Raw genomic sequence first — 16,496 nt, forward strand, 5'->3', positions numbered from 1 at the left:
CCATTTTTCACGTGAAACAGTTTTCACCTTGTCTTAAACATTTACCAAAGTCGTAACTCAGATATATATGATTACCTCCACGATCACATCGTAGACATATTATCCTCTTGTCACGATGATCTTCAACTTCACTCTGAAATTACTTGAACCCTTTTCAATAATTCAGACCTTTGTTTCATCAAGTAAATACACTAGTATCTACTCAAATCATTTGTGAAGTATGAACATAATGATATCCACTGCGTGCCTAAGTACTCATCGGACTGCACATATCAAAATGTATTACTTCCAACAAGTTACATTCTTGTTCCATCTCACTCGAAAAAGAGGTCTTCAGTCATCTTGCCCATGTGGTATGATTTGCATGTCTCAAGTGATTCAAAAATCAAGTGTGTCAAACGATCCATCTGCATGGAGTTTCTTCATGCGTTTATACCAACAGGCATGGTTTGCATGTCTCAAACGTTTCAAAAATGAGTGAGTATAAAGATCCATTGGCATGGAGCTTCTTCATGCATTTTATACCAATATGACTCAAGCAGCAGTGCCACAAGTAAATGGTACTATCATTACTACTTTGTATCTTTTCTCAACAATATTATGAACATGTGTATCACTACGATCGAGATTCAATAAACCATTCATTCTAGGTGCAATACCATTTAAGGTATCATTCAAGTAAACAGAATAACCATTATTATCTTTAGATGAATAATCGTATTTTCCATTAACATAATCCAATCATGTCTATACTCAATGCAAACACCAAATAACAATTATTTAGGTTTAACACTAATCTCGATGGTAGAGGGAGCGTGCGATGTGTGATCATATCAACCTTGGAAACACTTCCAACACACATCGTCACCTCGCCTTTAGCTAGTCTCTGTTTATTCCGTAGCTTTTATTTCGAGTTACTAACAATTAGCAACCAAACCGGTATCTAATACCCTTGTGCTACTAGGAGTACTAGTAAAGTACACATCAATATCATGTATATCCAATATACTTTTGTCGACTTTGCCAGCCTTCTCATCTACCAAGTGTCTAGGGTAGTTCATCTTCAGTGACTGTTCCCCTCATTACAGAAGCACTTAGTCTCGGGTTTGAGTTCAACCTTGGGTCTCTTCACTAGAGTAGCAACAGGTTTGCGTTTAATGAAGTATCCCTTCATGACTTTTCCCTTCTTGAAACTAGCAGTTTCACAAACCATCAACAATTGATGCTCCTTTTCGATTTCTACTTTCGCGGTGTCAAACATCGCGAATAGCTCAAGGATCATCATATCTATCCTTGATATGTTATAGTTCATCACGAAGCTCCAATAGCTTGGTGTCAATGACTTTGGAAAACTATCACTGTCTCATCTGGAATATCAACTCCCACTCGATTCAAGCGATTGTAGTACTCAGACAATCTGAGCACATGCTCAATGATTGAGCTCTTCTCCTTTACTTTTGCAGACAAAGAATCTTGTCGGAGGTCTCATACCTCTCAACAAGGGCATGAACCCAATTTCATCTCTTGGATCATCACGTATGTCCCGTGACGTTCGAAACTTCTTTAACGCCTTAATTCTAAGTCATTCAAGCAATATGCACTGAACTATCATGTAGTTATCAGAAACGTGTATGTCGGATGTTCGCAACATCCATAGATCACGCTTGGGGTTAAGCACACCGAGCGGTGCGTTAAGGACATAAGCCTTCTGTTTAGCAATGAGGACAATCCTCAGTTAACGGATCGAGTCCGCATAATTGCTACTTCTATCTTTCAACCATATTTTCTCTAGGAACGTATCAAATACCGTAGAGTTATAGCATAAGTTACAACATAATTTGCAAAAACCTATTTGACTATGTTCATGATAATTAAGTTCATCTGATGAACTCCCACTTAGATCGACATCCCTCTAGTCATCCAAGTGTTACACGATCCACGTCGACTAGCCCATGTCCGATCATCACGTGAGATGGACTAGTATTCAATGGTGATCATCTCCATGCTGATCGTATCAACCATATGACTCATGTTCAACCTTTCGGTCTCCTGTATTTGAGGCCATGTTTGTACATGCTAGGCTCGTCGAGTCAACCTAAGTGTTATGCGTGTGTAAACTGGCTTACACCCGTTGCATGCGAACGTTAGAATCTATCACACCCGATCATCACGTGGTACTTCGAGACAACGATCCTTCGCAACGGTGCACACTTAGGGGAATACTTTCTCAAAATTTTCATGAGGGATCCTCTTATCTTTTCTACCGTTGTTCTAAGCAATAGGATGTAAAAAAAACATGATAAACATCGCATGCAATCATATAGTGGCATGATATGGCCATTATCATCTTGCTCCTTTGTTCACCATCTTCGGGGCACCATGATCATCATCGTCACCGGCATGACACCATGATATCCATCATTGTGTCTCCATGAAGTCGTCACGCCAATCTATTACTTCTACTACTATAGCTAACGTTTAGCAATAAAGTCAAGTAACCAACATGGCGTTGCATCTCATACAATAAATTAAGACAACTCCTATGGCTCCTGCCGGTTGTCATACTCATCGACCTCCAAGTCGTGAATCCTATTACAAGAACATGATCAATCTCATACATCACATATGCAACATCACATTCTTGTGTCCATATCACATCACATAGCATACCCCGCAAAAACAAGTTAGACGTCCTCTAATTGTTGTTGCAAGTTTTACGTGGCTGATATGGGTTTCTAGCAAGAACGTTTCTTACCTACATGACAGCCACAATGTTGATATGCCAATGCTATTTACTCTTCATAAGGACCCTCTTCATCGAATCCGATCCGACTAAAGTAGGAGAGACAGACACCCGCTAGCCACCTTATGCAACTGGTGCATGTCTCTCGGTGGAACCATTCTCATGTAAGAGTACGTGTAAAGTCTTTCCGGGCCGCTTCATCCCACGATGCCGCCAAATCAAGATAAAACTAGTAACGGGAAGCAATTGAAAAAATCAACGCCCACAACTTTTGTGTTCTACTCGTGCATAGAATCTACACATAGAACCTTGGCTCGGATGCCACTGTTGGGGAACGTAGTAAATTCAAAATTTTCCTACGCCATACAAGGATCTATCTATGGTGAGACCAGCAACGAGAGAGGTTGTAGAGCATCTTCATACCTTTGAAGATCGCTAAGCTGAAGCGTTACTATGAACACAGTCGATGGAGTTGTACTCGCAGCGATTCAGATTGCGGTCGGTTCCGATCTATGTGCCCGGTTCAACACACATACAGCCCGGTGACGTCTCCCACGCCTTGATACAGCGAGGAGGGAGAGGTTGAGGGAGAGCTTCGGCATCACGACGGCATGGTGGCGGTGGAGCTATGAGGTCTCCCGGCAGGGCTTTGCCAAGCACCGTGGGGGAGGAGAAGCAGGGCTGCGCCGAGAGAGAGATTTCGTTTGTCTCAAATCAGCCAAAACCTCCACTATATATAGGGGGAGAGGGAGGGGGCGCACCCTGTTAGGGTTCCCACCCCCAAAGGGTGCGGCAGCCCCATCTAGGGCTAGTGGTGGCGGCCAGGGCAAGAGAGAGGGGGGTGGCGCACCCCAGATGGGCCTTAGGCCCATCTGCACTAGGGTTTTTCCCCCTTCCCTCTCTTGTAGCGCCTTCGGCCTAGGTGGGAGGCGCACCAACCCACTCTGGGCTGGTTCCCTTCCACCTTTTGGCCCATGCTAGCCTTTGGGGCTGGTGGCCCCTCCCGGTGGACCCCTGAAACCCTTTCGGTGGTCCCGATACATTACCGGTGTCGCCAGAAACAATTCCGATGACCAAATCCTCACTTCCTATATATAATTATTTACCTCCGGACTATTCCGGAGCTCCTCATGACGTCCGAGATCTCATACGGGACTCCGAATAACCTTCGGTAACCTCGTATAACAATTCTCTATAACCCTAGCATCATCAAACCTTAAGTGTGTAGACCCTACGGGTTCGGGAGGCATGCAGACATGACCGAGACACCTCTCCGGCCAATAACCATCAGCGGGATGTGGATACCCATGGTATCTCCCGCATGTTCCACGATGATCTCATCGAATGAACCATGATGTCAAGGATTCAATCAATCCCGTATACAATTCCCTTTGTCTACCGGTATAGAACTTGCCCGAGATTCGATCGTCGATCTCCACATACCTTGTTCAATCTCGTTGCCGGCAAGTCTCTTTACTCGTTACGTAGCACATCATCCCGTGACTAACTCCTTAGTCACATTGAGCTCATCATGATGATGTTCTACCGAGTGGGCCCAGAGATACCTCTCTGTTACACGGAGTGACAAATCCCGATCTCGATTCGTACCAACCCAATAGATACTTTAGGAGATACCCGTAGTGCACCTTGATAGTCACCCAGTTATGTTGTGACGTTTGATACACCAAAGCACTCTTACGGTATCCGGGATTTGCACAATCTCATGGTCGAAGGAAAAGATACTTGACATTAGGAAAGCTTTAGCATACGAGCAACACGATCTTGTGCTATGCTTAGGATTGGGTCTTGTCCATCACATCATTCTCCTAATGATGTGATCCCGTTATCAATGACATCCAATGTCCATGATCAGGAAACCATGATCACTTATTGATCAACGAGCTAGCCAACTAGAGGCTTGCTAGGGACATATTGTGATCTATTTATCCACACCTGTATTACTGTTTCCTGTTAATACAATTATAGCATGAACAATAGACGATTATCATGAACAAGGAAATATGATAATAACCATTTTATTATTGCCTCTAGGGCATATTTCCAACATGATCATGCTTTGCTCGTGGAAGAGGTTTAGTCAACGGGTGTGCGACATTCTGATCCGTATGTACTTTACAAATATATATATCTCCATCCTGGATATATCCACGAATGGAGTTGAAGCGGCGCTTGATGTGCTTGGTCCTCTTGTGAAACCTGGGTTCCTTTGCAGTAGCAATAGCTCCAGTGTTGTCACAAAACAGAGTCATCGGGCGCGACACACTTGGAATCACTCCTATGTCTGTGATTAACTCCTTAATCCACACTCCTTCTTGTGCTGCTTCTGAAGCAGCTATGTACTCCGCTTCACATGTAGATGCCGCCACGATGCTTTGCTTGGAACTGCACCAGCTAACTGCCCCATTATTCAAAATGTACACGTATCCGGTTTGTGACTTGGAGTCATCCGGATCTGTGTTGAAGCTAGCTTCGACGTAACCCTTTACGACGAGCTCTTCGGCACCTCCATCACTCTGCTACCTCCCTACCAAACTTATGGCAAGGTTTACATCAGGTCTGGTACACAGCATGGCATACATGATAGAGCCTATGGCTGAAGCATAGGGGACGATACTCATATTTTCTCTATCTTCCGCCGTGGTCGGTCGTTGAGTCGCACTCAACCTCACACCTTGCAATACAGGCAAGAACTCCTTCTTAGCCTTCTCCATATTGAACTTCTTCAATATCTTGTCAAGGTATGTGATTTGTGAAAGAACTATGAGGCGTCTTGATCTATCTCTATAGATCTTGATGCCTAATACGTAAGCAGCTTCTCCAAGGTCCTTCATTGGAAAACTCTTATTCAAATAGGCCTTGATGCTTTCCAATAGTTCTATATCATTTCCCATCAACAATATGTCATCCACATATAATATGAGAAATGCTACAAAGCTCCCACTCACTTTGTTGTAAATACATGCTTCTCCATAAGTCTGTATAAACCCAAACGCTTTGATCACCTCATCAAAGCGAATGTTCCAACTCTGAGATGCTTTCACCAACCCATGGATGGAGCGCTGGAGCTTGCATACCTTGTTAGCAATGCTAGGATCAACAAAACCTTCCGGCTATATCATATACAATTCTTCTTTAAGAAAGCCATTCAGGAATACTGTTTTGACATCCATTTGTCAGATTTCATAATCATAAAATGCGGCAATTGCTAACATGATACCGACCAACTTCAACATCACTACGGGTGAGAAGGTCTCATCACTTGTCGATAACCCTTAGCGACAAGTCGAGCCTTATATATGGTCACATTACCATCCGCATCAGTCTTCTTCTTGAAGATCCATTTATTTTCTATGGGTCGCCGATCATCGGGCAAGTCCACCAAAGTACACACTTTGTTCTCATACATGGATCCTATCTCGGATTTCATGGCCTCAAGCCATTTGTTGGAATCGGGGCCCACCATCGCTTCTTCATAGTTCGAAGGTTCACTGTTGTCTAACAAAATGATTTCCATGACAGGGTTGCCGTACCACTTTGGTTTAGAGCGTACCCTTGTTGACCTTCGCGGTTCAATAACAACTTGATTCGAAGTGTCATGATCATCATCATTAACTTCATCTCTAGCCGGTGCAGGCGCCTCAGAAAAGTTTTCTTGCGTTGCGCTACTCTCTGGTTCGAGAGGAGGTACAATTACCTCATCAAGTTCTATTTTCCTCCCACTTACTTCTTTCGAGAGAGACTCTTTCTGGAAAAAGGATCCGTTCTTAGCAACAAAGATCTTGCCTTCAGATCTAAGATAGAAGGTGTACCCAATAGTTTGCTTAGGGTATCCTATGAAGACGCATTTTTACGCTTTGGGTTCGAGCTTCTCTGGTTGAAGTTTCACCACATAAGCATCGCAAACCCAAACTTTAAGAAACGACAGCTTAGGTTTCTTGCCAAACCATAATTCATACGGTGTCGTCTTAACGGATTTAGACGGTGCCCTATTTAAAGTGAATGCGGTAGTTTCCAATGCATATCCCCAAAATGATAGCGGTAAATCGGTAAGAGACATCATAGATCGCACCATATCCAATAAAGTGCGATTAAGACGTTCAGACACACTGTTACGCTGCAGTGTGCGAGGCGGCGTGAGTTGTGAAACAATTTCACATTTCAGTAGGTGTGTGCCAAACTCATGACTCAAATATTCTCCTCCATGATCAGATTGTAGAAACTTTATTTTCTTGTCGCGTTGATTCTCCAACTCACTCTGAAATTCCTTGATCTTCTCAAAGGTTTCAGACTTGTGCTTCATTAAGTAGACATATCCATATCTACTTAAATCATCAGTGAGGGTGAGAACATAACGATAGACACCGCGAGCTTCAACGCTCATTGGACCGCATACATCGGTATGTATTATTTCCAACAAGTTAGTTGCTCGCTCCATTGTTCCGGAGAACGGGGCCTTGGTCATCTTGCCCATGAGGCACGGTTCGCATGTGTCAAATGATTCAAAATCAAGTGACTCCAAAAGTCCATCTGTATGGAGTTTCTTCATGCGCTTTACGCCGATATGACCAAGGCAGCAGTGCCACAAGTATGTGGGACTATCATTATCAACCTTGCATCTTTTAGCACCCACCCTGTGAATATGTGTAATATCACGATCGAGATTCATTAGGAATAAACCATTAACCAGCGGGGCATGACCATAAAACATACCACTCATATAAATAGAACAACCTTTATTCTCAGATTTAAATGAGTAGGCATCTTGCATCAAGCGAGATCCCGATACAATGTTCATGCTTAAAGCTGGTACTAAATAAAAATTATTAAGGTTTATAACTAATCCCGAAGGTAGATGTAGAGGTAGCGTGCCGACGGCGATCACATCGACCTTGGAACCATTCCCGACGTGCATCATCACCTTGTCCTTAGCCAGCCTATGCTTGTTCCATTGTTCCTGCTTAGCGTTGCAAATGTGAGCAACAACACCGGTGTCAAATACCCAGGAGCTACTACGAGCGCTGGTAAGGTACACATCAATAACAAGTATATCACTTATACCTTTGACATTGTCGGCCTTCTTGTCCGCTAAGTACTTGGGGCAATTTCGCTTCCAGTGACCGGTTCCCTTGCAGTAGTAGCACTGAGTCTGAGGCTTAGGTCCTTTCTTTGACTTCTTCCCGACAACTGGCTAACCGGGCGCGGCAACAGCTTTGCCATCTTTCTTGAAGCTTTTCTTACCCTTGCCCTTCTTGAAACTGGTGGTCTTATTGACCATCAACGTTTGATGCTCTTTCTTGACTTCTACCTCCGCAGATTTCAGCATTGAATACAACTCGGGAATAGTCTTTTCCATCCCTTGCATGTTGTAATTCATCACAAAGCCTTTGTAGCTAGGTCGAAGTGACTGGAGGATTCTGTCAATGACCGCATCATCCGGAAGTTCAAATCCCAGCTGAGTCAAGCGGTTGTGCAACCCAGACATTCTGAGTATGTGCTCACTGACACAACTATTTTCCTCCATCTTACAACTAAAGAACTTGTCAGAGACTTCATATCTCTCGACCTGGGCATGAGCTTGAAAAACAAGTTTCAGCTCTTCTAAAATCTCATATCCTCCGTGTTGCTCAAAACGCCTTTGGAGCCCCAGTTCTAAACTGTAAAGCATGCCGCACTGAACGTGAGAGTAGTCATCACTCCGCGACTGCCAGACGCTCCTAATGTCTTGGGTCGCCACAGTAACGGGAGGATCACCTAGCGGTGCATCAAGGACATATGCCTTCTTGGAAGCCATGAGGATGAGCTTTAAGTTACGAGCCCAGTCCGCATAGGTGCTCCGATCGTCTTTCAGCTTGGTTTCCTCTAGGAACGCGTTGAAGTTGAATGGGACATTTGCGTTGGCCATTGGATGTACAATATTTGTAAAGACAATTTTAGACTAAGTTCATAATAATTAAGTTCATCTAATCAAATTACTAATGAACTCCCACTTAGATCGACATCCCTCGAGTCATCCAAGTGTTACATGATCCATGTCGACTAGCCCGTGTCCGATCATCACGTGAGACGGGCTAGTCATCAATGGTGAGCATCTCCATGATGATCATATCAACCATATGACTCATGTTCGACCTTTTGGACTCCCGTATTCGAGGCCATGTCTGTACATGCTAGGCTCGTCGAGTCAACCTAAGTGTTTTTCGCGTGTAAACTGGCTTAAACCCGTTGTATGTGAACGTTAGAATCTATCACACCCGATCATCACGTGGTGCTTCGAGACAACGAACCTTCGCAACGGTGAACACTTGAGGGAATACTTATCCCAAAATTTTTAATGAGGGATCATCTTATATTTGCTACCGTCATTCTAAGCAATAAGATGTAAAACATGATAAACATCACATGCAATCATATAGTGACATGATATGGCCAATATCATCTTGCTCCTTTGATCACCATCTTCGGGGCACCATGATCATCGTCGTCACCGGCATGACACCATGATCTCTATCATCATGATCTCCATCATTGTGTCTCCGTGAAGTCGTCATGCCAACTATTACTTCTACTACTATAGGTAACCGTTGGCGATAAAGTAAAGTAATCAACATGGCATTGCATCTCATATAATAAATTAAGACAACTCCTATTGCTCCTGCCGGTTGTCATACTCAGAGACATGCAAGTCGTGAATCCTATTACAAGAACATGATCAATCTCATACATCACATATGTAACATCACATCATTTTGGCCATATCACATCACATAGCATACCGTGCAAAAACAAGTTAGACGTCCTCTAATTGTTGTTGCAAGTTTTACCTGGCTTGTTAGGGTTTCTAGCAAGAAAGTTCCTCACCTACGTGACAGCCACAATGTCGATATGCCAATGCTATTTACCCTTCATAAGGACCCTTTTCATCAAATCCAATTCGACTAAAGTGGGAGAGGCAGACACCCGCTAGCCACCTTATGCACCAAGTGCATGTTTGTCGGTGGAACCAGTGTCACGTAAGCGTACGTGTAAACTCGGTCCGGGCCGCTTCATCCCACAATACCGCCGAAAAAGATAAGACTAGTAACGGCAAGCAAGTTGACAAATCAGCGCCCACTCATGCATAGAATCTACGCATAGAACCTTGGCTCAGATGCCACTGTTGGGCATCGTAGTAATTTCAAAATTTTGCTACGCCATACAAGGATCTATCTATGGAGAAACCAACAACGAGAGAGGTTGGATAGCATCTTCATACCTTTGAAGATCGCTAATCGGAAGCGTTACTATGAACGCGGTCGATGGAGTCGTACTCGCAGCGATTCAGATCGCGGTGGATTCCGACCTATGTGCCAAACTACGGCACCTCCGCGTTCAACACACGTGCAGCCCGGTGACGTCTCCAACACCTTGAACCAGCAAGGAGGAAGGAGAGTTTGAGGGAGAGAGCTCCGGCAGCATGACGGCGTGGTGGCGATGGAGCTACGTGTTTCTCCGGCAGAACTTCGCTATGTTGTGCGGAGGAGGAGGAGAGAGAGGGTAGGGCTGCGCCGAGAGAGAGAGTTTTCGTGTGTTCTCCAAAGGCCTAAACCTCCACCATATATAGGGGGAGATGGAGGAGGTTCCCACCCTTAGGGTTCCCACCCCCAAGGGGTGCGGCAGCCCCATCTAGGGCAGAGGGCGGCGGCGAGGGCAAGGGAGAGGAGGGGTGGCGCCCCAGATGGGCCTTGGGCCCCCTCCTACGCCAGGGTTTGCCCCCTTCCTCCCTTGCCGCGCCTTGGGCCTTGGTGGAAGGCGGACCAGCCCACTCCGGGCTGGTTCCCTTCCACCTTTTAGCCCATGCTAGCCTTTGGGGCTGGTGGCCCCTCCCGGTGGACCCCCAGAACCCTTTACCTCCAAACCATTCCGGAGCTCCTCGTGACGTCCGTGAGCTCATCCGGGACTCCGAACAACCTTCGATAACCACGTAAACTATTTTCCTATAACCCTGGCATCATTGAACCTTAAGTGTGTAGACCCTACGGGTTCGGGAAACGTGCAGACATGACCAAGATATCCCTACGTCCAATAACCAACAGCGGGGTCTAGATATCCATGTTTGTTCCCACATGTTCCACGATCATCTCATCGGATGAACCACAATGTCAAGGATTCAATCAATCCCGTATGCAATTCCCTTTGTCTATCGGTATGATACTTGCCCGAGATTCGATCGTCGGTATCCCTATACCTTGTTCAATCACGTTACCGGCAAGTCTCTTTACTCGTTCCGTAACACATCATCCCGTGGCTAACCCCTTAGTCACACTGATCTCAATATGATGATGGATTACCGAGTGGGCCCAGATATACCTCTCCATCACACGGAGTGACAAATCCCGCTCTCGATTCGTACAACTCAACAAACACTTTCGGAGATACCCGTAGTGCACCTTTATAATCACCCAGTTACGTTGTGATGTTTGGTACACCCAAAGCACTCGTACTGTATCCGGGAGTTTCACAATCTCACGGTCTAAGGAAATGATACTTGACATTAGAAAAGCTTTAGAAGACGAACAACACAATCTAGTGCTATGCTTAGGATTGGGTCTTGTCCATCACATCGTTCCCCAATGATGTGATCCCGTTATCAATGACATCCAATGTCCATGATCAAGAAACCATGATCATTTGTTGATCAACGAGCTAGCCAGCTAGAGGCTCACTAGGGACACATTGTGATCTATATATTCACACAGGTGTTACGGTTTCTTGTTAATACAATTATCGCTTGAATAATAGACAATTATCATGAATTGGAAATATAATAATAACAAATTTATTATTGCCTCTAGGGCATATTTCCAACACATAACTTAGCTTTGACCCTATGAAATAGATATAGAGGAGTGGACAAGATGAGCTGATAATACCCAAGTGCAACGAATTATCATTGAGATTTCCAAAGATGGAAGTGGTATGTATGGAGTGTCGAACCCACAAGGAGCGAAAGGTAATATCAATATTCTCTCAAGTCCTATCTTCCACCGATACGACTCTACATACACCGAACGTTTGCTTATATATAGTAACAAGAAATAAAACCACATTACGGGTATAGAGAGGATAAATTTGCATGATATTGAAGAACTAAAATATGAAAAATAGTTTCTGCATGAAATTGAGTTAGAATATATCAATATATTACAAATAGCGAGTGTGGAATAATGATGGTATGGTGTGGGGAATCATCCTAGGCAATTGATAACAAGATGAGTAATCATTCTTGCAATTTTATACGAGGGAGAGGCATGAGCTAATATACTTCCCTTACTTGATCATATGGAATTATGATTGGATCTCTGGCAAGCATCCACAACTATTATAAATCATTAAGGTAAACCCAACCATGGCATTAAACATCAAGTCCCCTTTACTCCCATACGCAAACAACTCCCTTACTCGGGTGTAATATTCTATCACTCTGGCCACCCACTATAAGTGAATCATGAACATATTGCAAACCTTACAATGAGAATTCCCTCATGTGTGCACGACACGAAGGGCACCAAAGGACATCACCAAAATAAAACATACACTTAAATTAATAAAGATCATCAATCAACCCAAAGGACAACATAAATCTACTCAAACATCATAGGATGATAACACATCATTGAATAATAATATGTGGCATGAAACACCATGTTCAAGTAGGGGATTACAGCGGGGTGCACAAGAGCGGACCATCATACGTAAATGAGGGAAGGTGATGGAGACGATGACGTTGATGAAGACGACCACAACGGCGATGTTTCCTCCGGCGGCACTCCGCTGGCACCAGAAGAGAGCGACAGAGAGTCTCCCCCCTTAGGATTTGTCCTCCATGACCTTTCCCTAGATGGGGAGAGGTTCTCCCCTCTGGTCCTTGGCCGCCATGGCTCCTTAAGGGGCGAGATAGCCTTCGAGATTGGATCTCTCTCTATGTTTTTGTCCTGTTTTCGCTCCTCTTTTTGGCCCTTCACCATTTGTTAAATATCCCGAGATCCATAACTCCGAATGGGCTGAATTTTTGAGGGGGTTTGTATCAGAAAAATATATTTCTTGTTGCGGAAGAAGGGCCCCAACCGACTTAAGGGGCAGCCACAAGCCATCAGGGTGCGGCCAACCCCCTAGCTACTCCATGTTGGCTTGTGCCTCCCTCGGGCACCGTGTTGCTTTGATTCTTCTTCCAAAAATTTACATATATTGAAAAAAAAACATAAATTTCTATCATGTTTGTACGTTATTTGATATGAAATTTCTATGAAACAAAAAACACACTGAAAACAAGAACTAACACTTGGCACTGGGTAAGTAAGTTAGTCCCAAAAAATAATATATAATGTTGGTAAAAGTATATGAAATTTGTAGAATATTGGCATGAATATTTCATAAATTATCGATACGTTGGAGACGTACCAGCATCCCCAAGATGAATTCTTGCTCGTCCTCGAGTAGGTAAATGATAAAATAAATAATTTATGAAGTCTGAATGCTAGCATTGTATATAAGTTTAATCAATGTTACTTCCAATCACTTTTTCTAGAATCATAAAACAACAACTCTTTTCTCATAGAAATTCTCATGACCAAGTAACAATCTACTCACATGTTAAAATATAGACCATAAACTTTCTTGAAAACTAGAAAAATATGTTTTCAGTCATCAAACAATCACAATTCATCTTATTTTTAGGAAGGGTTTATGTAAGAGCTTTGATTTAGCAAATTCCACATACTCAACTAGCATTTAGTCTTCCATGATTTATCACACTCAATGCATATTTTTAGAACAAGAAGTTTCAATCAAACACAAAGGAAGATAGGGGCTTAATATTCCACCTCCCAACTTATTTATCTAAGGATAATGTCAACAGTAATGAATCATGATCACCTATATCAAACTGGATATATGTGCCTCGATCTTTCCCCACCACCTGATGCTTGCCAACTAAAGAATTAATAGATTGGAATAGGGATGGACATTATTGACTCTTGCGAAAATAAAAAAAATAAAATATAAGCCCTTCGCACAGGAAGCATAGGTTGTCATGCACTTTTTATTTTTGTATGTGCAATCTATTAATGAAAAGGAACATTACTTTATATTGCCCCTTGTGATAGCAAACTTTACTATGCACTCCGTCGCTTTTATTTCTTTGCCATCACAAGATCGTACAAAGCTTATTTTCCCTTACAGTAAAAGATCTTACATATTTAGGAGCATTTTTTCTTGCTTTGTGCACTAATGACAACTTACTTGAAGGATCTTATTCAATCCATAGGTAGATATGGTGGACTCTTATGGCAAGAAACTGAGTTTAAGGGTTATGGATGCACAAGTAGTATCTCTACTTAGTGCAAATTTTTAGGCTATCAAAAGTTCCTAAGCAAGCACCACATATTAGATAATCCATGACAATATAACTACTATGTGAATATAAGAAAATATAACCATTACGTTGCCTTCCTTGTCCAACGTCAACTATTTGATCTAGATTGAAAATAATTGATGGGGGCTCACAATCATAGAAGATGTCCAAGATAGTATATTTATATGTGAAGTCTCTCTTTCTTCGGTGTACTTTCATGAATTGTCCAAGTGACCAATGCTATGTTTGCTAACCTCCAATAAATTTTATTGCTTATACTCTTAGTATGTGAAGTCACTATTCCCCATGGGACAATCAAATGTAGCATATCTAATTTCATGTTTTATGACATTCAATTCATTCAACATTTTCTATTATGATACAAGTGAAGCACAAGAGTGATCATAAAATTACTCTAAAAAAGATATAAGTGAAGTTCATAGAGCATCCTTCAATGAATATAGAGAGACCAATATCTAAGCTCAAAATATATAAGTGAAGCACACGAAGCATTCTATAAAGCCATGCTCAAAAGATTTAAGTGAAGCACATGAAGCATTCTATAAATCAAACAAGATTATATCATATGAGCATCGTGCATAGAATAAATGGGAATAGTAAAAACAGAATATGCTCCAAGAATAACACATGTGAACGAATGAAAACTTAGGATAAACATTGGCTAACCGATAATTATTGACGAAGAGAGGTGGGATGTGAAGCATCCTCAGGCTTAAATGCTTGAAATTTCTTGTAATATTTAATTGGGTGCCTTGGGCATCCCCAAGCTTGAGATTTTGTATCCCGTTCAATCCTCTCATATCCCGGTTTCACCTAAGTCTCAAAAACTTCATCCACACAAAACTGGAAAAGAACTTGTGAGAGAGGTTAGTACTTATAAGAATCACTTCATGTCTTGCCAAGACAAGTTGCATAATATTTTTCAAGCATTAGGTACTGTATAATATCATTTCCACAATTTATATCTACCAATATAAGCCACGGATAATCTAGGATAAGTAGATAACACGACTATGCCAACAATCAATCAAAACAGAACACTCTATAGTAATCAATTTAAGAAGTGTACTTATGTATCTCCATAAATTCTGAAAATTTAGGAAAAGCTAAATAATTTGTATGGAAGTACTTTGTAAAAAAATTAGGAACTTCCCACGTTCCAGTAAAATCTCATAAGTTATATACTACAACAAAAGTTTTTGTTTTATACAACACACCTCACACATGCAATTCTAGCATTCCAAAGGAAATTTTTGGAACTTCTTATTTAAAAACAAGATTATAAATAACATTAATCAAATACTAACAAAATAAAATGTCGCTCCAAGCAAAACATATATTATGTGACAATTAAAATATAGCCCCAAGTAAGATATACCGATAGTGTTGAAGACGAAAGAGGGGATGCCAACGGGGCATGCCCAAGCTTAAACGCTTGAGTCTCCCTTGGATATTATATTTGAGGCGCCTTGGGCATCCCCAAGCTTATAGTATTTATTCTACTTATTCCCCTCATATTGGTATCTCACCCAAAACTTGAAAACTTCAATCACACAAAACATAAGAGAAACCTCATGAGATCCGTTAGTATAATAGGGAAATCATAAACTTAAGGTATTGTTATAAATTGATCCATATTTAATTATTTCATAAGTTACTGTAGTCTAACAAATCCATGGCTTATACCCCCCATACAATCCATAGCATCATCAAAACAAGCAAACTATGCAAGCAAAAACAGAATTTGTCTAAAAGAGAACATTCTCTAATGATCATCACAAACGCCATACTGATGTAACTCAAAGAATTATGAAAAATTTGGAAGACCTAGGGAATTTGTATAATAATCATGTATAAAAATTCAGATAAAAAAGACATGCCAGTAAAATCGCAGAAATTCTCCACTCGACGTCAAGGTTTCTGTTTTTGCCCCGTATCAATTCTACTTATCATCCAAATCATCCCAAAGGCCTTACCTGGCACATTATTGAAATAAGAGACAAAAAATGATTTCTACATTAGATTAATCAAGTGAACACAAAAAACATAAAGTATAAGTTTTGGGTTGTCTTCCAACAAGCGCTTTTCTTTAAAGCCTTTTAGCTAGGCATGATAATTTCAATGATGCTCACATAAGGGTAGTTGATGAAACATGGAAAAGAGCATCATGAATATTATGAAAAGCACATTATTTTTATGGTACAGTGGTATACACAAGGGTATAATTATTCTTATGAGAAACTTCATGAAATTTTGTACAATGTTTCCACGAGCATGAACACAAGTGTTCAAGGTCAACCTTGACTTCTCCAATGCACAATT

This window comes from Hordeum vulgare, chromosome 7H (assembly GCF_904849725.1).
Source record: "Hordeum vulgare subsp. vulgare chromosome 7H, MorexV3_pseudomolecules_assembly, whole genome shotgun sequence".
NCBI lineage: Eukaryota > Viridiplantae > Streptophyta > Magnoliopsida > Poales > Poaceae > Hordeum > Hordeum vulgare.